The 26,726-nt window shown below is 45.9% G+C and overlaps 1 protein-coding gene across 12 annotated transcripts in view; it reads right to left on the minus strand.

The window, feature by feature from the left end:
• Positions 1-26,726, minus strand: part of TMEM245 (transmembrane protein 245) — a 757,127-nt gene that overhangs the window by 495,835 nt on the left and 234,566 nt on the right. The gene's annotated exons all lie outside the window — the stretch shown is intronic.

The following is a 26,726-nucleotide window of genomic DNA, read 5'->3' on the forward strand; positions in this document are numbered from 1 at the left end:
TGTACACTGGGGTTTCTTAGAGTAACTGGAGCACTATCGATGCCACTCTTTGTCCCCCTTTTTGTATCTCTTGGTAATGGAATCCTTGGCTGTAGCTCTCTGACGTCAAGGGATTACAGGTGGGATATACACATCACAAGATGTCTCTCTTTGCAGATGACCTGCTGCTCTATGTGTTATATTGTTATACTGAAGGAATTAGAGGTCTTTGGTAAACTTTGTAATTTCAAAGTTAATTTGCAGAAATCAGAGCTACTAAATGTAACGCTCCCCCTAGCGAAAGTAACCCATTTGACTTCAGTTTTTCTTTTCCTAGGTTTAGATGATAATGCGCTCCCTAGGGTTAGAGATGTGGTGGACAAAAGCGGAATTCACTGCTTAGTGGACATAGGCATTGGAGGCCTAGCGCCCATACCTATACTTACAGCTACCCACCCCACCTATGAGGAGCTCTGTATCAACAAAGACACACCTAGTCACACCATCTCACTGCCTTGTTCTTTGCAAAGGAGACAGGGGTCTCAAAAGCATACTATGCTAGAGCCTGGGAGACAGCCCTGGGTAAGTAACTGTCACCATATCAATGGTCTATAGTGTTTACTTTGACTCATGTGTTATCCTTATCTTGCAGTTTGTAAGAACTTGATTTTAAAATCCTTTCACATTGGTACCAAGAGCAGTCTGTCCTAAACAGGTTGTTCAATCTGCCCCTGTATCTTTATCCTGTGCATAGTGGGAATAAAAAATGTATGGTAAATCTCTAACTTGCTTTCACAACTAATTTGTGGCACACCTTGCTTCAAAAATGGTCCTTTAAACCTTCTATCGCCAAGCACCTCTTCTCAGTGACCAAAAACATATCTAATGTGTCCTAGCTATAGATTGGTGGCATCTAGAATCAAAACTTTCTGAGAATCTGAGAGGATGGAGGGGGGCACACTTCAGAGGGCTATAATCTTTGATCTGTAGCACCTGGAACCACTATCGTGGTGTCATTTGAAAAAGCAGAGTCTTCTCATATAATAGCAGGATTATGTATCTAAAGACAGGAGGTATTAATGGCTGAAATTTGGGTGTGCAATCTTAATTTATAGATCCCACTCTCAATTTACACTTCAACAGTTAATATGTCCGATTGTTTGACAAACAAAATCCTGGTATAGTACAAGAAAAAATAAAAAAAGATTGTGCTCCCATAGAGTACAGTAAATATAGGTTGGCCCACTAGTAGCCGTCCCATGAGAAAAGGTGGATACCGGAGACAGGTTTAAATAAAGCTTGTAGTAACAGAGGCAGTACAGCGTCCTAGATTCTGGAACATGGAATGTCCAGTGTAGTAGATCATCAGAAAAAACGGACAAGAGGCACCAATCCAATAGGTAGAATTTAGGATGTTTATTGGTTAAAACCAGGGGTAGTGGTTTTAAAAGCCAAGGGTCACGCATTTTGAGGGAGGAACTCACTCTTCTTCAGACCCTAAAGTTTTGCACATCATATAGTTAAGAAAACATTAGAGAAGAATATATAAATAAGTCGAATAGTATAAAATACTACACTAGTGTGCAAAGAATGTATTAAAAACTGTAGAGTAAAGTGCATCAGACAGCGCAAATAATTAGATTGTCTTAGTACGTAAAGGTAAAAACATATAATGCAGGTAAAAATAAGTCTGGAATCAGTGCAGGTCAAGCTTATGCCTTCGCTGTGACAATATTCAATATGGAACCACCTATCAGAGAAGCAATATTACAGAACAAAATTTTCCCCCTGGATGGTTCATCCAAGTTTGTTATCTAACTTTTGGAATGCAGGTGCGGCCTACTGTACATAGGCCGTATTGGATTGGCGCCTCTCGTTTTTTTTTTTCTCCTCACTGATGATATCATAAAAAGATACTCTTTAGATGACAGCGGAATTGTGGTTCTAGGTGGCACAGATCAAAAGTTAAAGCCCCCTGAAGGGTACCCCTATCCTCCTTATAACCCTCTCCTACAAAGAACTTCGTCATATAATGAGTAGAGATGAGCGAACATACTCGTCCGAGCTTGATGCTCGTCCGAGCATTAGCGTACTCGAAACTGCTCGTTGCTCGGACGAATACTTCGCCCGCTCGAGAAAATGGCAGCTCCCGCCATTTTGCTTTTTGGCGGCCAGAAACATAGCCAATCACAAGCCAGGAGACTCTGCACTCCACCCAGCATGACGTGGTACCCTTACACGTCGATAGCAGTGGTTGGCTGGCCAGATCAGGTGACCCTGGGATAGACTAGCCGCTGCCCGCGCTGCTCGGATCATTCTGTGTCTGGATGCCGCTAGGGAGAGAGCTGCTGCTGGTCAGGGAAAGCGTTAGGGTGTTCTATTAGAATAGTGTTAGGCAGGAGTGATTCAACAAGAACCCAACAGCCCTTCTTAGGGCTACAATAACGTTATACTTTTTTTTTTTTTGTTTGCTTGTGGCTGGGCTTGCTGGCACTAGTAGTGCAGCTAGTACCATATTGTGAGGAATTTGCAGGGGGACTTGCTACCGTTGTGTTTAGCTCTTAGTGACACACATATCCACCTCAAACACCAAAGTGGGAAAATTTATTAGGGGTTTGATTTCAATTAGGCACAGTCTGGCAGTTTCTTTTTATTTTACGTTTATTTTTTCATAACTCAGCGTCATCTCATCAGTGTGCTTTCATACTTGGCTAGAAAATAGCCAAAGGAGAATCCAAACGGCTTACTTACGCCTACAATAGCGTTATATATATTTTATTTCTGGTTGATCTGCTGGTGGCTGTCCTTGCTGCAGTGCATATACTAGCCAATTGTGAGGAATTTGGAGTGAGACTTGCGACCGCTGTGTTTAGCGCTTTGTGACGCACATATCCATCGCAAAGACCGAAGTGGGAAAATTTATTAGGGGTTGGATTTCAATTAGGCACAGTCTGGCAGTTTCTTTTTATTTTACGTTTATTTTTTCATAACTCAGCGTCATCTCATCAGTGTGCTTTCATACTTGGCTAGAAAATAGCCAAAGGAGAATCCAAACGGCTTACTTACGCCTACAATAGCGTTATATATATTTTATTTCTGGTTGATCTGCTGGTGGCTGTCCTTGCTGCAGTGCATATACTAGCCAATTGTGAGGAATTTGGAGTGAGACTTGCGACCGCTGTGTTTAGCGCTTAGTGACGCACATATCCATCGCAAAGACCGAAGTGGGAAAATTTATTAGGGGTTGGATTTCAATTAGGCACAGTCTGGCAGTTTCTTTTTATTTTACGTTTATTTCTTCATAACTCAGCGTCATCTCATCAGTGTGCTTTCCTACTTGGCTAGAAAATAGCCAAAGGAGAATCCAAACGGCTTACTTACGCCTACAATAGCGTTATATAGATTTTATTTCTGGTTGATCTGCTGGTGGCTGTCCTTGCTGCAGTGCATATACTAGCCAATTGTGAGGAATTTGGAGTGAGACTTGCGACCGCTGGGTTAGCGCTTAGTGACGCACATATCCATCGCAAAGACCGAAGTGGAAAAATTTATTAGGGGTTGGATTTCAATTAGGCACAGTCTGGCAGTTTCTTTTTATTTTACGTTTATTTTTTCATAACTCAGCGTCATCTCATCTGGCATAGCAGTGTGCTTTCATACTTGGCTAGAAAATAGCCATAGCAAAAGGATAGCATTGTTTGGTTTTAAAAACTAAAAAACACAAAAAAAAACTAAAAAACACAAAAAAACACAAAAAAAAGTTTAAAAAAAAAATTAAAGTTATATAACTTTCATTTTCAAAATGTTTAACCCGAGGGCTAGGGGTAGAGGACGAGGACGAGGGCGGGGACGTGGGCGTCCAACTACTGCAGGGGTCAGAGGCCGTGGTCCTGGGTGGGGTGAGACACCACCTGCTGATGAGGGAGCAGGGGAACGCCGCAGAGCTACACTCCCTAGGTTCATGTCTGAAGTTACTGGGACTCGTGGTAGAGCACTGTTGAGGCCAGAACAGTGCGAACAGGTGATGTCGTGGATTGCCGACAATGCTTCGAGCAATTTGTCCACCAGTCAGTCTTCCACGCAGTCCACCCATGTCACCGAAATCGGCACTCCTCCAGCTCCTGCACCTCAGCCTCCTCCCCCCCAGTCTGCCCCCTCCCATGAAAATTTGGCATTTGAACCGGCATACTCTGAGGAACTTTTTTCTGGACCCTTCCCACAGTCACAAACCACTTGTCCGGTTGCTGCTGAGCAATTTTCCGATGCCCAGGTTTTCCACCAGTCGCAGTCTGTGGGTGATGATGACCTTCTTGACGTAGTGGAAGAAGTGTGTAAAGAGGTGTTCGACGATGAGGAGACACGGTTGTCAGACAGTGGTGAAGTTGTTGTCAGGGCAGGAAGTCCGAGGGGGGAGCAGACTGAGGGATCGGAGGATGATGAGGTGACAGACCCAAGCTGGGTTGAGAGGCCTGGTGAACACAGTGCTTCTGAGACGGAGGAGAGTCCTCGACCAGAACAGGTTGGAAGAGGCAGTGGTGGGGCCAGACGGAGAGGCAGGGCCAGAGCAGGTGCATCAGCGCCAAATGTGTCACGTAGTGAAGCTCCCGTGGCGAGGGCTCCCGCAGCGAGGGCTAGATTTTCAGAAGTCTGGAGGTTCTTTAAGGAAACACCGGATGACCGACGGACTGTGGTGTGCAACCTTTGCCAAACCAGGATCAGCAGGGGTTCCACCACTACTAGCTTAACTACCACCAGTATGCGCAGGCATATGAATGCTAAACACCCCACTCAGTGGCACCAAGCCCGTTCACCTCCGGCCGTGCACACCACTGCTCCTTCCCCTGTGTCAGCTGATAGTCAGCCCCCTGCCCAGGACCCTGGCACAAAAACCCCATCGTCGCCTCCACGATCCTCCACAGCATCCACCAGCGTGCAGCTCTCCATACCCCAGACGCTGGAGCGGAAACGGAAATATAGTGCAACCCACCCGCACGCCCAAGCCCTTAATGTCCACATCTCCAGATTGCTTAGCCTGGAGATGCTGCCCTATAGGCTAGTAGAGACCGAGGCCTTTCGCAACCTCATGGCGGCGGCCGCCCCTCGGTATTCGGTCCCCAGCCGCCACTACTTTTCCCGATGTGCCGTCCCAGCCCTGCACCAGCACGTGTCAGACAACATCATCCGTGCCCTGACCAACGCCGTTTCTGACAAGGTCCACCTGACCACGGACACGTGGACGAGTGCTGCCGGGCAGGGCCACTATATATCGCTGACGGCACATTGAGTTAACTTGGTGGAGGCTGGGACCGAGTCTGACCCTGCGGCTGGTCATATACTGCCGACGCCGAGGATTGCGGGGCCTACCTCGGTCCAGGTCTTTCAGGCCTACTATGCCTCCTCCTCCTCCCACCCCTCCTCCACCTCCTCCTCCGAACTACCATCCGTGGGCATGGCGCCATCAGTCGGTAGCTCTAGGCACAGCAGCAGTGCCGTCGCTAAGCGACAGCAGGCGGTGCTCAAACTGCTGAGCCTAGGCGATAAAAGGCACACTGCCCAAGAGCTATTACAGGGCATCACGGCGCAGACTGATCTGTGGCTGGCACCGCTGAACCTGAAGCCAGGCATGGTTGTGTGTGACAACGGCCGTAACCTGGTGGCGGCTCTGCAACTCGGCAGACTGACACATGTGCCATGCCTGGCCCATGTGTTAAATTTGATAGTTCAGCGTTTCCTCAAGACATACCCCAATCTGTCTGATTTTCTCACGAAGGTGCGCCGCATCTGTGCGCATTTCAGGAAGTCCAGCACAGATGCTGCCACTCTCAGGGCTCCAACTGCCCGCTCACCGACTGTTGTGCGACGTGCCCACGAGGTGGAATTCAACATTAACCATGTTATCCAGAGTTTACCAGCAGCGCAGAGCGATTGTAGACTGCCAGATGTCAACTTCCACCAGAACTGGTAGTCAGGTCAGTCAGCTTCCTCAAGTCTACAATGAGGAGTGGACGTGGATGTCTGATATCTGTCAGGTGCTGAGTAACTTTGAGGAGTCAACACAGATGGTCAGTGGCGATGCCGCCATCATCAGCCTCACCATCCCGCTGCTTGGCCTGTTGAAGACTCTGGCGCATATGGCAGATTTCATGCAAGGCTGCCTATCCCGTGACCCTCGCGTTCAAAGAATTTATTCCAGCACCGATTACTGGGTATTCACTCTCCTGGACCCACGGTACAAGCAAAATCTTTCCACTCTCATCCCTGGAGAGGAAAGGAGTGTGAGAATGCATGAATACCAGCAGGCCCTGGTGCACAAGCTGAAACACTATTTCCCTTCTGACAGCGCTAGCGGCAGAGTGCGTAGTTCTGCGGGACAAGTAGCGAGGGAGAGTAGGCGAGCAGGCAGCTTGTCCAGCACTGGCAAGGGTACGCTTTACAAGGCTTTTGCCAGCTTTATGTCACCCCAGCAAGACACTGTCACCTGTCCCCAGTCTCGGCAGAGTAGGGCTGATCTTTACAGAAAGATGGTGAGGGAGTACGTAGCTGACCATACCATCGTCCTAAATGATCACACAGCTCCCTACAACTACTGGGTTTCAAAGCTGGACATGTGGCACGAACTGGCGCTGTACGCCTTGGAAGTTCTTGCCTGCCCTGCCGCTAGCGTGTTGTCCGAGCGGGTTTTCAGTGCAGCTGGTGGCATCATCACCGATAAGCGTACACGCCTGTCGACTGACAGCGCTGACAGGCTGACGCTTATTAAGATGAATAAAGCCTGGATTTCTCATAATTTCCAATCTACACCAGGTGAAGGAAGCTCAACCTGAATAATTTATCCACTCCTCCTCCTCCTCATTTTCCTCCTTCTCCTCCTCTTTGTACACTAAAGCAGAGGAAACTGGCTATTTTTTGACAGGGCCCACTGGCTCTAGCTATAGTACTTTATGCATTTAATTTTTCTGCAGGGCCACCTACCCGGTCCTCTGTTTTAAACAATTTTTGGGAGTGCCACATACAGGCACTCAATCTATTCAATTTTTCTGGAGGGCCACCTACCTGCTCCTCTGGTTTGAAAACTTTTTTAGACTGCCACATACAGGCACTCAATCTATTTCATTTTTCTGGAGGGCCACCTACCTGCTCCTCTGGTTTGAAAACTTTTTTGGACTGCCACATACAGGCACTCAATCTATTTCATTTTTCTGGAGGGCCACCTACCTGCTCCTCTGGTTTGAAAACTTTTTTGGACTGCCACATACAGGCACTCAATCTATTTAATTTTTCTGGAGGGCCACCTACCTGCTCCTCTGGTTTGAAAACTTTTTTGGACTGCCACATACAGGCACTCAATCTATTTCATTTTTCTGGAGGGCCACCTACCTGCTCCTCTGGTTTGAAAACTTTTTTGGACTGCCACATACAGGCACTCAATCTATTCAATTTTTCTGGAGGGCCACCTACCTGCTCATCTGGTTTGAAAACTTTTTTGGACTGCCACATACAGGCACTATCCAAATTAAATTGTCTCCATAGCAGCCTCCACACGTTGTCTCCATTGCTACCTCCAAAAGTCATCCATATAGCTGCCTCCATACATCGTCCCCTTATCAAACGAGGTGTGTCAGGCAGAAATTTGGGTTGTTTTCATGGATTCCACATCAAAGTTGTTAACTTTGTCGCCACCCTGCTGTGTTATCCACAAAATATACTGGCAAACTTTTACCATTTACGGATATTATTTCAGCGCTTCTTGCGCATCTGTTTACATTCCCCTCACCCGCCATATCCCAAACTTATAAGAACGCTACTACACTTAACTTGGTGCAGGCTGGGACCGAGTCTGACCCTGGGGCTGGTCATATACTGCCGACGCAGAGGATTGCGGGGCCTACCTCGGTCCAGGTCTCAAAGGCCTACTATACCTCCTCCCACCCCTCCTCCACCTCCTCCGCCTCCGAATTACCATCCGTGGCCATAGCCATCAGTCGGTAGCTCTAGGCACAGCAGCAGTGCCGTCGCTAAGCGACAGCAGGCGGTGCTCAAACTGCTGAGCCTAGGCGATAAAAGGCACACCGCCCAAGAGCTATTACAGGCCATTCCACATCAAACTTGTTAACTTTGTCGCCACCCTGCTGTGTAATCCACAAAATATACTGGCAAACTTTTATCATTTACCAATATTATTTCAGCGCTTCTTGCGCATCTGTTTACATTGCCCTCACCCGCCATATCCCAAACTTATAAGAACGCTACTACACTTGATCTTATACAAAAGGTTCTTAGAAGTGCTGTTTGGGGAGTAGCCTAGAGACAGGGGCTTGGATTGGCGAAAGCTCGCCTGGAAGCGGAGCGCCAGCTCCATGCCAAGATCCAACTAACATAGTTTTAACTGCAGCACCTTTAATCTACTACTAGTTCACTGCCTCCATACATGGTCCCCTTATCAAACGAGCTGTGTCAGGCAGAATTTTGGGTTGTTTTCATGGCTTCCACAACAAACTTGTTAACTTTGTCGCCACCCTGCTGTGTAATCCACAAAATATACTGGCAAACTTTTATCATTTACCAATATTATTTCAGCGCTTCTTGCGCATCTGTTTACATTCCCCTCACCCGCCATATCCCAAACTTATAAGAACGCTACTACACTTGATCTTATACAAAAGGTTCCTAGAAGTGCTGTTTGGGGAGTAGCCTAGAGACAGGGGCTTGGATTGGCGAAAGCTCGCCTGGAAGCGGAGCGCCAGCTCCATGCCAAGATCCAACTAACATAGTTTTAACTGCAGCACCTTTAATCTACTACTAGTTCACTGCCTCCATACATGGTCCCCTTATCAAACGAGCTGTGTCAGGCAGAATTTTGGGTTGTTTTCATGGCTTCCATGTTAACTTTGTCGCCACCCTGCTGTGTAATTCACAAAATATACTGGCAAACTTTTATCATGTACCGATATTATTTGAGCGTTTCTTGCTCACCTCCTTTGGTTCCTCTCTGCCACCCATTGGTTTGAAGCCTGAGTCCATTTAGGGTATGTCGCCATGCCACTCTCTAGCCTGCCGCTGCTGCCGCTGCATGCCGTCCCCTATAGTGTCAGGGTCAATTATTGGATGTTTTAGATGCTATCTAGCTTCATTCTGTCACTCTGTCATGGCCATGCTGTTGCCCATAATTTTGGCATAATGGTGCGATTAAGCAGCCTCAGAGGCATCCATGCATGCTGCCCCTGCTGTTTCCTGTCCATTTCCGTGGTGTTTCCATCCTTTTCTGAGGTTCCCAGGTGTTTGGCCAAGCTTCCCTGTGCAGAGCCTTGGTCCCCTTGAAAAATGCTCGAGTCTCCCATTGACTTCAATGGGGCTCGTTATTCGAGACGAGCACTCGAGCATCGGGAAAAGTTCGTCTCGAATAACGAGTACCCGAGCATTTTAGTGCTCGCTCATCTCTAATAATGAGTGTTCCTTTATTTTCAGTAATGGAGCAAGAAGATGAACATTTATTCCTCTGCTCCAAATATGGTTACCTTTTAACACCACCTCTCAGAACTTGTCCAAATAGTTGCAAGCCACATGTCAAACACATTCCTGAATTAAGTTTTAATTTTACACTGTCCCTCCATTATTTATATCTACGTTATGGAGCTCTAAATCAAATTCTTATGAAGCGCAGAAGGTTCCGTTATTGAGCTGCTAATAAGAAAGCATGCAAATTATACCAATCTACAAGTGAGCTTTGTTTTCTCATCACTTTGGTTTATTTAATTTTATTTTATTTGGATTAAATTTGTGTAAGGGAGTATAAAATAATATATCTGTGTTGTACAAAAATGGTTTTGTACACCCACCGGATTTAACATTCCCATTGCATCGCATTCTGGTGAATGCACACATGTAGGGTATGTATAAACTCCTTACATATTACTACATTCATAATATCACATATTATATTTTTAGGAAAGCACATTTATTTTTTAAGTATTCGGATTTTGTACATATAGTGTACAATTAAAATTTTAGCAAAATTTGTGTCAATATATTTTGCCCATCTTAAAATTTGTAGCTTAAAAACAGATTTGCTTATTGAAGTACAAATGTTACACAAAGAAGGCGAACATTAATCCCTTCCCGCTCCACAACCAAAATATAGGATGCTGAGCGCAGTTACTGTATATCTGACGCAAGCGCTTCCTGCATTGTTGACATCACCCTGAAACATCGATGGGATGGGACAGCATCGCTACCCGACACCCACCCAATTACGTCACAGGATTGGTCCTGTGACGATGACCGGCGCCATTGGCCAATCAATACAGACTGGCTAATGACAGATCTGTGATGCTAGGGAGCTGTTTTCTGTTACCTAAAAACACACTATTACTCCCCCACATTGTCCGTGTTCCCTTCCTCCCACAACCGCACTTTTAAGTGCGAGCTGTTAGTAGTTGTGTGGAGGTGTAGTAGTTGTGTGAAGTTATAGTTCTGTGGAAGAGAACTAGTCATGCAGAGAAGCAGTAGTCGTGCGGATGAGGCGTGGTCGTGCGGATGAGGCGTGGTCGTGCAGATGAGGCGTGGTCGTGCGGATGAGGCGTGGTCGTGCGGATGAGGCGTGGTCGTGCGGATGAGGCGTGGTCGTGCGGATGAGGCGTACTCGTGCAGAAGAGTAAAAGTTCTGTGGCGGAGGAAGAATTAAGTGGCGGAGAAGCAGTCGAATATGGGGAGCAGCAGTCGTGTAAGGGGAGCAGCAGTCGTGTAAGGGGAGCAGCAGTCGTGTAAGGGGAGCAGCAGTCGTGTACGGGGAGCAGCAGTCGTGTACGGGGAGCAGCAGTCGTGTACGGGGAGCAGCAGTCGTGTACGGGGAGCAGCAGTCGTGTACGGGGAGCAGCAGTCGTGTACGGGGAGCAGCAGTCGTGTACGGGGAGCAGCAGTCGTGTACGGGGAGCAGCAGTCGTGTACGGGGAGCAGCAGTCGTGTACGGGGAGCAGCAGTCGTTTGGAGAAGAAGCAGTTCTGTGAAGGAGTATGTATAACGAGGGTATGTATACAGAGGAGTAATCATGTGGAGGAGTTGTGATTCTGTGGAGGAGTAGTTTTGTGGCGGAGGAATAGCTCTGTGGCGGAGGAGTAATCATGTGGAGTAGTCGTGGTTCTGTGGAGGAGGAGGAGTACTAGTCCTGTGGAGGAGGAGGAGTACTAGTCCTGTGGAGGAGGCGGAGTACTAGTCCTGTGGAGGAGGCGGAGTACTAGTCCTGTGGAGGAGGCGGAGTACTAGTCCTGTGGAGGAGGCGGAGTACTAGTCCTGTGGAGGAGGAGAAGAATCTGGAGGAGAGGTTCTGTGTCGGAGGAAGAGTAGTTCTGTGTCGGAGGAAGAGTAGTTCTGTGGCGGAGGAAGAGTAGTTCTGTGGCAGAGGAAGAGTAGTTCTGTGGCAGAGGAAGAGTAGTTCTGTGGCGGAGGAGAGTAGTTCTGTGGCGGAGGAAGAGTAGTTCTGTGGCGGAGGAAGAGTAGTTCTGTTGCGGAGGAAGAGTAGTTCTGTTGCGGAGGAAGAGTAGTTCTGTGGCGGAGGAAGAGTAGTTCTGTGGCGGAGGAAGAGTAGTTCTGTGGCGGACGAAAAGTAGTTCTGTGGCGGAGGAAGAGTAGTTCTGTGGCGGACGAAAAGTAGTTCTGTGGCGGACGAAAAGTAGTTCTGTGGCGGAGGAGCCATCTGGAGGAGGAATAGCCCTGTGGAGAAGGAGTAGCCCTATGGAGGAGTAGTTCTGTGGCAGAGGAGTAGTCATGTAGAGGAGGAGTAGTCATGTAGAGGAGTAGTAGTCATGTAGAGGAGTAGTAGTCATGTAGAGGAGTAGTAGTCATGTAGAGGAGGAGTAGCCCTGTGGAGGAGGAGGAGCTCTGTGGAGGAGGAGGAGGAAGATTTCTGTGGTGGAGGAGGAGGAGGATTTCTGTGGTGGAGGAGGAGGAGGATTTCTGTGGTGGAGGAGCAGTCGTGTGGACGAATAGTTCTGTGAAGGAGTAGTCGTGTGGAGGAGTTGTAGTTCTGTAGAGGATTAGTAGTCATTTGGTGAAGTTAAAGGCTCCTGTGTGTATCCCGAGGTCCCGTGCTCGTGCGGATGAGGCGTGCTCGTGCGGAAGAGTTAAAGTTCTGTGGCGGAGGAAGAATTAAGTGGCGGAGAAGCAGTCGCGTATGGGGAACAGAAGTCGTGTATGGGGAGGGTACGGGGAGCAGCAGTCGTGTACGGGGAGCAGCAGTCGTGTACGGGGAGCAGCAGTGGTGTACGGGGAGCAGCAGTGGTGTACGGGGAGCAGCAGTGGTGTACGGGGAGCAGCAGTCGTGTACGGGGAGCAGCAGTCGTGTACGGGGAGCAGCAGTCGTGTAAGGGGAGATGCAGTCGTTTGGAGAAGAAGCAGTTCTGTGAAGGAGTATGTATAACGAGGGTATGTATACAGAGGAGTAATCATGTGGAGGAGTTGTGATTCTGTGGAGGAGTAGTTCTGTGGCGGAGGAATAGCTCTGTGGCGGAGGAGTAGCTCTGTGGCGGAGGAGTAGCTCTGTGGCGGAGGAGTAGCTCTGTGGCGGAGGAGTAGCTCTGTGGAGTAGTCGTGGTTCTGTGGAGGAGTACTAGTCCTGTGGAGGAGGAGGAGTACTAGTCCTATGGAGGAGGAGGAGTACTAGTACTGTGGAGGAGGAGTACTAGTCCTGTGGAGGAGGCGGAGTACTAGTCCTGTGAAGGATGTGGAGGAGTACTAGTCCTGTGGAGGAGTAATAGTCCTGTGGAGGAGGAGAAGAATCTGGAGGAGAGGTTCTGTGGCAGAGGAAGACTAGTTCTGTGGTGGATGAAAAGTAGTTCTGTGGCGGAGGAAAAGTAGTTCTGTGGCGGAGGAGCCATCTGGAGGAGGAATAGCCCTGTGGAGAAGGAGTAGCCCTATGGAGGAGGAGTTCTGTGGCAGAGGAGCAGTCATGTAGAGGAGTAGTAGTCATCTAGAGGAGGAGGAGTAGCCCTGTGGAGGAGGAGTAGCCCAGTGGAGGAGGAGTAGCCCTGTGGAGGAGGAGGAGTTCTGTGGTGGAGGAGGAGGAGGATTTCTGTGGTGGAGGAGCAGGCGTGTGGACGAGTAGTTCTGTGAAGGAGCAGTCATGTGGAGGAGTAGTTCTGTGGCAGTGGAGTAGGTGTGTGGAGGAGTCGTAGTTCTGTAGAGGATTAGTAGTCATTTGGTGAAGTTAAAGGCTCCTGTGTGTATCCCGAGGTCCCGTTTCCTGTGCGTTTCCAGACGCCTCAGTGAAGGCATATAGTTATATTGCCTCCCATACAAATTCTGGTTGTGGGGACAAGTGTCCATTTTATTTTTCCAACTTGTCCTCATAAAGTGACCGCGAGGAACCCCCAAGAAAGCGCCTTCAGAGTAGTCTAAAGTGTCTGGGGCTTCTGCTTCAGTGATTGGGACTTCTGACTCCACATGGGTGACCCTCAATATCTGTGACTCTGAAGTCCCTGATTTCACGTTCAGTTTTTGGATAAACAGAGACATGGCAGGGCTGCAACCCGTGGAATTTTTAAAGTTTTTGTTTTAATGAGGACCTAAATGTCCAAGTAAGAAAGAGTATATGTGGCACATCCCATAAAACTTCAAAACTTTATTCTTCTTACATTAAAAGGTGCCGAAAAGGTAGCATGTAGGTAATCCACCTACGCGTTTCAGCTTGCTCTCAAGCCTTAGTCATCCCACACCATGCAGCCCTATATGCCATCCAGTATCACTTATACAAATACAGCACCTATGATCCCAATCTTCAAACCTTCATTGTACTAGCCATTGAATTTTTAATGAAAAACAATTTTTTCATGTTCAACAATGAATTTTTTTTTACAGATTTGCGGAGCCCCGATGGGGTCTAAATTCTCACTGTCCCTAGCAATATTGTTTGTTGCATGGTGGGAAGAGAAGTACATCTTCTCCTACAGTAAGCCTTTTCTTTCAGACATCTTATTTTACGGTAGATATGTGGATGATGTCATCCTGGCGTGGCAAGGTAAAAAAGAAAAATTTCAAGAATACGTAACATACATCAATAACAATGAAGTTAATCTCAAATTTACTCACAAAGACCCGTTCCTTTCAATACACTTTCTTGATGTTTCTTTAACAGCGGTACCATCATGCAACCAGGTAAACACAAATATGTTCACCAAACCATTAGCAGGGAATTCAATATTGTCTGCAACCAGTTGTCATCCTGCATACACCATACATGCCATACCCTATGGTGAATTCCTACGTGCAAAAAAAATTGCTCTGAAAATTCCAGTTTCCAACAACAAACTAAAAACATAGAACATAAATTAACTAAAAGAGGTTACTCCAAACACATTCTAGAAAATGCACGTAAAAAAGTTGACAAAATGGACAGAACCGAACTATTGACAAAAAAAGGGAATATTATGGAAACAAAAAAGAATACACAAAGCATACCAACTTTCAGTACCCCATACAGTCTCCAATACAACATGATTAAGAAAATAATACAAAAATATATCCCCATGTTAAACCAGGACACCATCCTTCATGAAATTATGAAGGAAGGACACAGATGTGTAGCTAAGAAAGGACAAACATTAGCCAACATTTTATCCCCCAGTTTAATTAAAACCAAACCCCAAGATAAAACTTGGCTGTCAGTGAAAGGATTCTAAAAATGTGGGGGGTCACGTTGTAATGTATGTCAGTATGCAATAACAAAACATTGGAATTCAAAATCAACCCACACAAGACACAAAAAATAAAAGCATTTATGAACTGTGACTCTCACCACGTAGTCTATTCAAAACGATGTACTCAATGTACTGACATATACACTCACCGGCCACTTTATTAGGTACACCATGCTAGTAACGGGTTGGACCCTCTTTTGCCTTCAGAACAGCCTCAATTCTTCGTGGCATAGATTCAACAAGGTGCTGGAAGCATTCCTCAGAGATTTTGGTCCATATTGACATGATGGCATCACACAGTTGCCACAGATTTGTCGGCTGCACATCCATGATGCGAATCTCCCGTTCCACCACATCCCAAAGATGCTCTATTGGATTGAGATCTGGTGACTGTGGAGGCCATTTGAGTACAGTGAACTCATTGTCATGTTCAAGAAACCAGTCTGAGATGATTCCAGCTTTATGACATGGCGCATTATCCTGCTGAAAGTAGCCATCAGATGTTGGGTAAATTGTGGTCATAAAGGGATGGACATGGTCAACAACAATACTCAGGTAGGCTGTGGCGTTGCAACGATGCTCAATTGTTACCAAGGGGCCCAAAGAGTGCCAAGAAAATATTCCCCACACCATGACACCACCACCACCAGCCTGAACCGTTGATACAAGGCAGGATGGATCCATGCTTTCATGTTGTTGACGCCAAATTCTGACCCTACCATCCGAATGTCGCAGCAGAAATCGAGACTCATCAGACCAGGCAACGTTTTTCCAATCTTCTACTGTCCAATTTCGATGAGCTTGTGCAAATTGTAGCCTCAGTTTCCTGTTCTTAGCTGAAAGGAGTGGCACCCGGAGTGGTCTTCTGCTGCTGTAGCCCATCTGCCTCAAAGTTTGACGTACTGTGCGTTCAGAGATGCTCTTCTGCCTACCTTGGTTGTAACGGGTGGCGATTTGAGTCACTGTTGCCTTTCTATCAGCTCGAACCAGTCTGCCCATTCTCCTCTGACCTCTGGCACCAACAAAGCATTTCCGCCCACAGAACTGCCGCTCACTGGATGTTTTTTCTTTTTCGGACCATTCTCTGTAAACCCTAGAGATGGTTGTGCGTGAAAATCCCAGTAGATCAGCAGTTTCTGAAATACTCAGACCAGCCCTTCTGGCACCAACAACCATGCCACGTTCAAAGGCACTCAAATCACCTTTCTTCCCCATACTGATGCTCGGTTTGAATTGCAGGAGATTGTCTTGACCATGTCTACATGCCTAAATGCACTGAGTTGTCGCCATGTGATTGTCTGATTAGAAATTAAGTGTTAACGAGCAGTTGGACAGGTGTACCTAATAAAGTGGCCGGTGAGTGTATGTAGGGTGCACAGTTCAAAAATTAAAAACTAGAATCAGCCAACACCTTACAAACATTAAAAATGGTGAAACTAATGCCTCTGGAGCAGCTAAACATTTTGTAGAATGCCATAATCAAGACTTTTCCTCCCTCCTCTTCATCGGACTGGAACTAATTTTTCGTCCAGCCCGAGGTGGTGATTAGAGGAAAATACTCCTCAGACGAGAAGCATATTGGATTTTAGCTCTAGGCTCCAGGTATCCAAAAGGTATGAATTCTAAAAATGATTTATGTTACTGATACTAACCAATCAACACATTGTAGTATTAATTCAATACTGACTGGTTTATACATATACACTGAATCTCTATTGTTACAAGGTGTCAACTTGCTTATCACACTGTTATGGAAATGTCTGTAGCCCACATCATGTGTTTTACAATTTTTGATATGCAAACGTTTGTGGCTCACAGTAAGTGTTAAATGGTTTGCTAAACGATTCAGGGCTGCTGTCAATGTGTCCTTAGTTCACACTGCTACCAGTCGATTAGGAACTGTTTTTTCAAACCAGTTATGACACATTTCATTAATCAGGTGCATGTAGGCATTTAACCCCTAGAGGCACCTAGACTTTATAGTACGTCCAGGTGAGAGCTTCATTAGCACACCAGGACGCACTATAACGTCCTCTCTCCCGGAGCGCACTGTAGCTACACACAGTGCCCGGGACCTGGGAGGTCAGCTGGGACGTATAGCTGACCTCCCAGGCTTGCCGACAATGGACAGCTCCTATTGGTCCATTGTCCACGATCCATTGTCTATTCAGAACCGGCTGTCACAGCATTGGAGCCGGCATCGGTAGTTCCTGGTCTCACTGTCTGTACAGTGTCCGGGAACGGGGAGATCAGCTGTCACGGACAGCCTGCACTCCCCTGTCACCGGCAATGGACCCACAGCAGTGGGGCCTAGGATCGCTGACAGGTACCGGGCACCGGAGATTCTTGACCCCAGACATGTGACCAGCGATGCACCAATAGATGCACCATTGTTTTTTCAATAAAGCCATTTTTTTACCAGCCACAGACTTTTTTCGCCTGCTGCCGATGGACATCACTTTTTCATTCAATGCAATTTTTATGCTGCTCCATTCAGGTTGTATTACATTTGGGCCACCATATCAGGGATTACGGAAGCTAAATTTCGCTCCTTCCCTTCTCAGCACTGCTGTGTGTCTAGTCTGTCAATTATTGGCACATGTGGGGTATTGCTGTACTTGGGACAATCATTAGAATGATTTTTGGGGCGTTTGTCCCCAGTGGCAAGAGTTTGGCACAATATATTTGGCACTAAAATGGCATTTTTGAGATAAAAATGCAATTTTTACTCTGCTCCATTTACTTTACATTAGATTTTGGCTAGCATGTTTGGGGGTTAAAATGCTCACCACAACCCCAGATAAATTCTGTAAGGGGTGTAGTTTCCATAATGGTGTAATTTCTCAGGGGTTTCTATTAGACTGGTACCTCACGGGCTCTACAAGGATGACATTGCACTCCAAATTCAAACATGTGAAAAGGGAGCTCCAAAAATGGTGAATTAGTACTCACCGGTAATTCGGTTTCCATCTAGTCCTCCATGACGGCCCACTTGGAGGATGCCCCTTGACCTCTGTATGGACAGGAAGCAGAGAGGTTAAAAGCCTCCCACCCGCATGCTCCCGCCAGTGTCTACCAAATAACTACACCAGTGGAAGGTAAAAAGAAAAAAAATTTATTTGTATGTTAAATATTCACATACACTTCACAGGACAGAAAACCTAGGGAGGTAAAATATATAGGCCGTCATGGAGGACTAGATGGAAACGAATTACCGGTGAGTACTAATTCACCGTTTCCAAAACGTCCTCCATGACGGTCCACTTGGAGATCTACCAAATAAGTAGAAACTCTGGGGTGGGATGATCGCCTGCAGAACCTTCCTTCCAAAGGAGCGGTCATGAGAACTTGGCAAGTCCAAACAGTAATGTTTAATGAAGGTAGATGGTGAGGCCCAGGTGGCTGCCTTGCAAATCTGCTTGAGTGAGGCACCTCTTCTCTCGGCCCAGGAAGCAAACATAGCCCTAGTGGAATGAGCCTTTAGATTTGTAGGAACCTCCTTCCCTTGCATCGAATAGCAGGTGGAAATAGACAACTTCAGCCATCTTGCTATCGATACCTTGGAGGCCTTTTTCCCCTTATTCTTCCCCTGGAATTGAATTAACAAGTTATGGTCTATGCGCCAGGGTTCTGTAGCCTGAAGATAAGCTAACACAACTCGTTTTACGTCCAGAAGATGCCACGAGGCTTCCTCACTAGAAGAAGGATTCTCGTAGAAGGACGGAAGGGTGATCTCCTGGTTCCTGTGGAATTTGGATACCACCTTGGGAACGAAGCCTGGGTCTACAGTAAGGATAATACGATCAGAAAGAATGCGCATATTGGGTTCTCTGATGGAAATAGCCTGAAGTTCCCCCAATCTCCTGGCTGTAGTAACAGCAATAAGTAGAGTAGTTTTTAGCGTTAAGTTTTTAATGCTGGTACTGTCCAGAGGTTCAAAATGAGGTCTGGAAAGTGTGTCTAAGACTAAGGTGAGATCCCATGTAGGGGCCCTCCTAAGAATCTGGGGTTCGATTCTGGAGGAGGCTAAGATAAATCTCTTGACCCACCTGTGGTCTGCAAGGGGAAAATCGAAAAAGGCAACCTGCACCTTCAGGGTGCTAGTGGATAGGCCCAATTCCAGGCCCTTCTGCACAAAGTCCAGGATCTGGAAAATATTTGGGTTGAGTTGAGATGGAGGATTATCCCCGCAAAAAGTCACAAATCCCTTCCAAATTTTGTGATAAATGGCAAATGTAACTTTTTTCCTACTTGCATTAAGTGTGGCTACTACAGCCCTGGAAAGACCCTGCGATCTCAAGAAGTCGGACTCAGGATCCAAGCTGCTAGCTGAAGCTTTCCCGGGTCTGGATTAAGAATAGGACCTTGGTGCAGAAGATCCTTCCTCGGAGGCAGTATCACCAGTTGCTGCAGGGCCAAGGATGTCAGCAGGGGGTACCAGCTCTTCTTTGGCCAATTCGGGCAGATAAGTATTACCCTTGCCCGGTCCATAAGGATCTTCCTGAGGACCCTTGCGACCAAGGGAATAGGGGGAAAGGCGTAGGAGAGAGGTTTGGTCCATGGATGACTGAAGTCGTCTAGTCGATCCTTCGGCTCCCTTGCTTCCAGTGAGAAGTATAGATGACACACTGAGTTCTCCCTCGTGGCGAAGAGGTCGATCCGAGGAATGCCCCAAAGATTGGTCAGCTGGAGGAAGATTTCGTTAGGAGAGACCACCCTCCTGCTGAGGTAGTCTGCTTCCTTGTTTAGAACTCCTTTTAGGTGAGTCGCAGAAAGGGAGAGTATGTTATCTTCTGCCCAGGAAAAGATGGTGCGAGTTAGGGAGGAAAGAGCTACGGATATTGTACCTCCTTGTTTTCTCAAGTAAGACACCGCCGTGGTGTTGTCCGATAGTATATGGACATGCCGATTCTTTAGAAGTAGTGGATTTGACCTTAGGGCTTCCCAGACAGCTCGTAGTTCCTGATAATTTGATGGTTTCTTTGCTTGGGAAGGGGTCCAAGATCCCTGGGCGTAGTGCGAAGGGAAGACTGCTCCCCAGCCCAGACTGCTTGCATCAGTCGTGATGGTAAGACACGGAAGGCAGTGCCAAGGAACCCCTTTTTCCAGATTCTTCAACTCTAACCACCACTGTAGGTCTCTCTTTACCGAGGATGGAATGATGACCTTTTTGTCCAACACTGAGGATATTCGATTCCGAGAACAGAGGATCCAACTCTGTAGAGTGCGATAATGGCTTGGCTCCAGGCTACTGATGGGAGGCAGGCCGTAAGGAGACCCAGAACCTTCATTGCTCCTCGGATTGCAATGGAGACTTTCCTTCTGAAGGAGCGGACTTGATGCCTTAAACCATTGGCTGTTTCCTGAGGGAGAAAGGACATCATAAGAGTTCAACATTACTCCTAGAAACTTCTTATGAGTGGAGGGTGATAGATCTGATTTCTGGGTGTTGATTAACCACCCCAGATCTGAGAGTTTCCTCATTGTAAAATCTCTTGCTGTAATGAGATCTGATCCGTCTTTCCCCACAATCAGAAGGTCGTCTAAATATGGAACGATAGACACATTCGCCAGCCTCGGGAAGGCAACAACTTCCACCATGATTTTTGTAAAAACTCTCGGAGCTGAGGAAATACCAAAAGAGAGATCCCGAAATTGAAAGTGGAGGATAGAACCCTCTGTAGAAACAACTGAGAATCTGAGAAATCTTGGATAAGAGTGGTGAATTGGAACGTGATAATAAGCGTCCCGAAGGTCGATCGTGCACATATAGTAATCGGTGTAAATGAGCTGAGTAGCGGATCTTACCGATTACATGTGAAACCTCCTGTAGGTGATGAAGCTGTTTAGGGATTTTAAATTTATGATCAGCTGGTTTGATCCATTGGGTTTCTTGACCAGGAACAGTGGAGAATAGAAGCCCGTCTTTTCTTGGTCTCGAGGAACCGGAATGACCACTCCCGAATGAATGAGGGATGAAACTTCCTGCCAGATGAGAGAATGGGTAGAAGAAGAGGTAGAGGATAAGGGAGGAATAAATCTTGAAGGAGGGGGGGCACTGAATTCTATTCTGTAACCAGAACTGACAATGTTCAGGACCCAAGGGTTTAAAGTAATATATGTCCATTGGTTCTCGAAGGGGTGAAATGAAGGTTTCTAAAATAGCGTCCAACTCTGGACCAAAGACCAAATCACCTGTGAATGGAATGATGCAAAGCTTAGACTTTGAGCGTATATCACCGCCCCACTGCTTTAGCTATAAGGCTCCCCTTGTTGCATTCAATAGCGCACACTCCTTGGCTGCAAAACGGACACCCTCAGCAGAAGCGTCTGCCAAGAAGGCCGTGGCAGATCTTAGAAGCGGAATGCTTTCCAGTAGGGACGCTCTGGGAGTACCTTCTGTAATATGCCATTCCAGTTCAGTTAGCCAAAAAAAAAAGGGTTCTCGCAACTGAGGTAGCGGATAGGTTGGATTTTAAACTGATCTCCTGTCTCCAAGGCTTTCTTAAAGGACACCTGTCATCAGGTCTGTGTCACTAGTCCTGTCACTACTACCTGTTGGAGCAGCTCACAAGGATACCATCCCAGCCTTTATCTAGTTATTTCATACATTATTCATTGTAAAATCATCTATTTTTTTATAATGTAAATGAGGCTGGTCACATGGTTAGATACAGTGATGTCACCCCTGTTACCCCTCCCCTCTCCTCCCCCTGCTCATGTCTATGTGTAATATATAGTAAAGCATTGCTAGTGTTAGTGCTGTACCTGCTGACATGCTGCATCCTCCTAATATACAGGTGAGAGACACAGACATCAGCTACACATGAATCTGACATGTTCTGCTGTAACATGGCTGCCTGGAGCTGTTGTATCTCTCCTAAACACACACACATGCACACACGGGCTGCAGGGGGTGTGGCCACCAGCCCCAGGAAGCACATCATTATACAGCCTCACATCATTATACAGGCTGTCAGTCATGCACTGGGGGTGTGGCTGTGCCTCTCACTCATGAATAAGGTGGACAGCTTGAATATGCTAATGCTTCATTGGACATTTCACAGGTCATTTGCATACAGCTTTAGGACCTCATTGCTTAGGTTTACAGGCATGTAGAGGGACAATGAAGGGATAGAGGCAATGCTCTCTAATGGCAGTTTATGAAAATCTATTTAGTTTAGGGGGGCTATTTTGCATGACGGGTTCTCTTTAAGAAGAGCATCGGACTTCCGGTCCATGGGATCCCTGAGCTGCGCTGAATCTTCAAAGGGAAGGTCTGTTTTCTTGACTACCTTTGTCACTTGCACGTCTACCTTCGGGAAAGAGTCCCAAATCTTAGAGACTTCCTGATCAAAGACGAGTCGTCTCTTAAAACTTTTAGAAGTTATGATCTTCTTCTCTGGGTCTTTCCATTTCTCCGTGATTAACCCCTTCAAGGTAGCATTAACCGGAAAGACGCATTGTTTTTTGAACCTTAGACCCCCGAACAGTTCGTCCTCCCGAGACATACAGGGAACTTCCTCCTCAATATTTAGAGTTTCACGGATCGCCTTCAAGAGGTTATCCAGATCATCTACCTGAAATAGGTGACGGGAGTAGTTTCTGACTAAGATCTTGGGAATCCTGTTCCTCTGTGTCCGCTAGAGAACAAGATGGAGCCTCAGAATCATAATTTTCTTCCTCAGAGGAAGAGATATCCACCAATCCAGGTTTTTTAGGAGGGGGATCTTTCTGTGTTGCCGATGCAACTGATGCTACCAGCTTTTCTTCAATAAAAGATTTTAACTCATCCATGAATGATGTTTTTTCCTCACGCATAAAGCCTTCAATACAGGGTCTGCATACAGGGTTTTGCATATGATTCAGGCATAACCTGGAGACACATATTACACTTCCTAGCAGTGGTCCTACTCTTCATGGAACGATCGGACTTGCTGGATTTCTCAGACCTTTGTGATCTGTCCTCTTTGCCTTTCCCTTTAGACCCTTGATCCTTATCCTAAGGGGGGAAGGTGAGGAAAGTAACTAACTTGGGGTTCTAATATATATCGTAAATACCAGAAGAACATGCCATACAGCACCACTTACGTGACCAGGAGGGTGGAGTAGGCCCAAATTTGCCTCATCAGCCATAACAAAAGTCTGGGACGGCAAGCCAACCAAATAGAACACTCTATCGGTACCAGACACCAACAGACACCGACATACTGAAAACTGGATGTTTAAATACCTTATCCGGGAGCCCATCCCCCATGCTGGTGGCTCTAACGCTGATCGGCGTTAACTCCGTGACGCTGCGGCCGGAAGTCATCACGGAGCGCAAAGGACACCTGGGAACGGAACCTCCCACAGGTGCCGCGCGTCCTCGCGTAAGCCCGATGTCGGCCGCTGGAGAAGGACGGGATACCGGATCGACGAGGACCAGGGAGGAGAAGTTCCAGCCGCGGGCCCGATCCAGAGGGTAACTACAGCCTGCAATAGACCGGCGTAACTCCGGTAAGCTTAAAAAACTCCCCCCCTAACTTGGAGGAAAGAGAGACTCTCTCTTGACCTACCCACTGTAGGGACAGGAAGACACTGGCGGGGAGGATGCGGGTGGGAGGCTTTTAACCTCTCTGCTTACTGTCCCTACAGAGGTCAAGGGGCATCCTCCAAGTGGGCCGTCATGGAGGACGTTTTGGAAACAAATTTTGCTCCTTCCCCTCTGAGCCCTGCTGTGTATCTAGTCTGTCAATTACTGGCACATGTGGGGTATTGCCATACTCGGGACAACCTACAGAATTATATTTGGGGTGTTTGTCTAAAGTAAATATAAGTCAGTCAAAATATTTGCCACTAAAATGGCATTTTTGAGATAAAAATGCAATTTTTACTTTCCACCATTTACTTTGCATTAGATTTTGGCCAGCATGTTGGGGGTTATAATGCTCACCATAGCCCTAGATAAATTTATTCAGGGGTGAAGATTCCTAAATGGTGTCATGTTTATGGGTTTTCTATTGGACTGGTACTCTAGGGGCTATTCAAGTACGCTGTGACAAAAAACATTTGTAGCCAAATTGGCTGGCCAAAAACCCAATAGCACTAACTCTGTTCTGGACATTGATGTGCAACAAAACAGCAGTTGACATCCACATGTCTGGTATTACCGTATTCAGAAGAAGCAGGGCAAAATTTTTGGGGTATATTTACCTCACATTCCTTCTGAATGCGTACATTTTAGGGCTAATTGAGAATAAATTTCAAAATTTAAAATCCATTTTTGTTTGCTTCCAGAGAAAGAATTAAAGGGTTAACAGACTTCTGAAATGCTGATTTAAATAGTTTGAGATGTTAGGTTCATAAAATAGTGCTACTTGCGGGGGCTTATAGTACATAAGACTTTATATAGACACTTCCAAACGGAATTGGTCACCAAAAATGTATCAATTTTCAAATCTCTTGAAAATCAAGTTGCTACTTGAAACCTTCTCACATCCGTAAAAAAAATGGAAACGTAAAACAAACTATGGAAATAAAAAGAAGACCAATGGCAAAGGGTTTTTTTTTACAAAAAAAAGTGGTATGACCAAATGTTATTATTTTAAATTGTTTCCTAAATTATTGAATTTTTACCCCCTAAAAAAGGTAAAAATGATACTACTAACATAAACTACAATATCTCACGAGAAAACAAACAATCTCAAAATCACAGGGTTATGTTAAAGTGTTGAAAAGTTATTACCACAGAAGAGACACTGGTCATATTTTTTTTTTTTAAATGGTTGAGCCTTAAAGTACAAACAGGCTATGACCTTAAGGGGTTAAGGAGTTAAGAATTACAGAATCATATGCATACAATCAACACTTGTTCCGTGTTACAAAGCATATTTTCATTTTCACCTCATACACATATTGGGGCACATTTACTATGTGCAGTTTGTCTGTGTAGTGTGCAGAGAGCGCCAGATTCATGATTTCTGGTGCCCGTTCTTCATAAATCTGGCGCCCTCTGCACTGCTCTAACAGGATGAGAGACTTTTTTTTGGGGGGTGCACCTTTAACCTATTTCGGACCAAAGTCTGCAGCAATGTCTTTAGACGTCGCTGCAGTTTTCTATTGCTCATGCACTAGCCACAGGACCCGGTCTCTGAGACCATAGGAAGAAGGGAGATTATTACTGCTTAGCGCAATGCATGAAGGAGCAGAGCAGCCGCTGCCGCAGGCTCTAGACTCAGCGGTCACATGACTGCCGGGGTCTACAGAGTTAATCAGGGCTGCTGGGCCTAATTATACCCAGTACAGCTCTGATCAGCACAAGTAAAAACACACATACACAAAAAATATTAATAAATATTAATAAAAAAATACTTCACATTTCACCATATAATAAAAAAAACACTGCTACACTACAAAAAACACCGCCATAGACGCCCATTTGCTAGAGACTATACAAATTATCTATCAAAACATCTGATACAAAAATAGGGAATTAATTAATAATGTTAATTTTAAGCCCATTTGTCAGAGAATATACAAATTATCTATCAAAACATCTGATACAAAAATAGGGAATTAATTAATAATGTTAATTTTAAGTTCATTTGAAAATTTTTTAAAAAAGTACTATAAATCACAAAAAAAACTTTTTTCTACTTTTAACCCCAAATAACAATATAAATGTACAAAGATAGATTTTAACTAGCTCTATGTGTTACTAAATAGACAGCGCACAAAAATTTTAAGGTAAGTTACCGCCCTTAAACCGCCACTTCGCTAAAAATGCCCAGTCACTAGAGCCTTTTCAGGCCACATCACTGAGGGGTTAACATGGTCCGTGCAAAACATTTGTGTTGGATTTGCGGCCATACATATGCAGCAGCCTCAGTAAACATATTTCAGGTGTTCAAGGCACTTGCAGTGAGAGCAAGTCTGATAGGAAGGTTGTTACATTTCCCCAAAAAAGCGCTTTAGTAGGCCACACCCAGTAAATGTGCCAAAAGCTGGCTCCAGGGAGCAGCATCACGGACAGGCTGTGTTGCGTGTGCATCCCAATCTGTGCTATTAACTAATCATGCCTGGTGCACTATGTAGAGTTGTGTCATCCTATTGTTTACAGATGGGGATACTTTAAGATAAGAGGAAAGAATATCCTCATCCGCCTCATCCTAAAGAGTGAGTTCCTTCCATTTACTTAGTGCCCGTAATGGTGTATGCTTAACTCTTTTTGATTTCAGATTTGTGTACACTATTGAGACCAGACCTCTTGGGCCTTGTATTTTTAATATACCTAGAAGTGGATACTTGGATATGGGGAGGGTCATTAGGGAATTGTGCAGGCAGCATATGCCATAGGTGAAGTTATCGTTACAACCAATGTCTGTCCAAGTCATATTTTCCCTGTAGGTCACTAAAGAAGACCAGAACCCCATGTATGTATATACAGGCGTTCCCCTTCTTAAGGACACCCGACTTACAGATGACCCTTAGTTACAGACAGACCCCTCTGCCCACTGTGACCTCTGGTGAAGCTCTCTGGATGCTCTACTATAGTCCCAGACCGCAATGATCAGCTGTAAAGTGTCTGTAATGACGTTTTATTGATAATCCAGTGCCCCATTACAGCAAAAAAATGTGAAACTCCAATTGTCACTGGGGCAAAAAAAAAGTTTTGTCTGGAACTACAATTATAAAATATACAGTTTCAACTTAAGAACAAACATATGGAACCTATCTTGTATGTAACCCGGGGACTGTATCTGATAGCAGGCAGCTATCTGCATTTTGCCATCCTCGTATGCCCTCCATTTCAGGTGGTGCTGAATTTTGCCGTATGGGAATATATAGCGGCTTTCCATACAAGTAGCGGCATTCTGTGTAATGGTAGTATGGGGCACAGGAGATGAGGGGAGCCCTCTAGTATGGATTGTAGTTGTAAGTAGTGACATAACTGATGCTCTGGGTTAGGGAGTCTGTCGCCCATGACCCAATAAAATATGGATTGCATTTGCCCTGCTAGGTTATACAGTATAAGTAAAAGTCTGGGACGGCCATGCTGGCTTGTGTTTTGGGGCGTTG

The sequence above is a fragment of the Engystomops pustulosus genome, chromosome 5, assembly GCF_040894005.1.
Source record: "Engystomops pustulosus chromosome 5, aEngPut4.maternal, whole genome shotgun sequence".
NCBI lineage: Eukaryota > Metazoa > Chordata > Amphibia > Anura > Leptodactylidae > Engystomops > Engystomops pustulosus.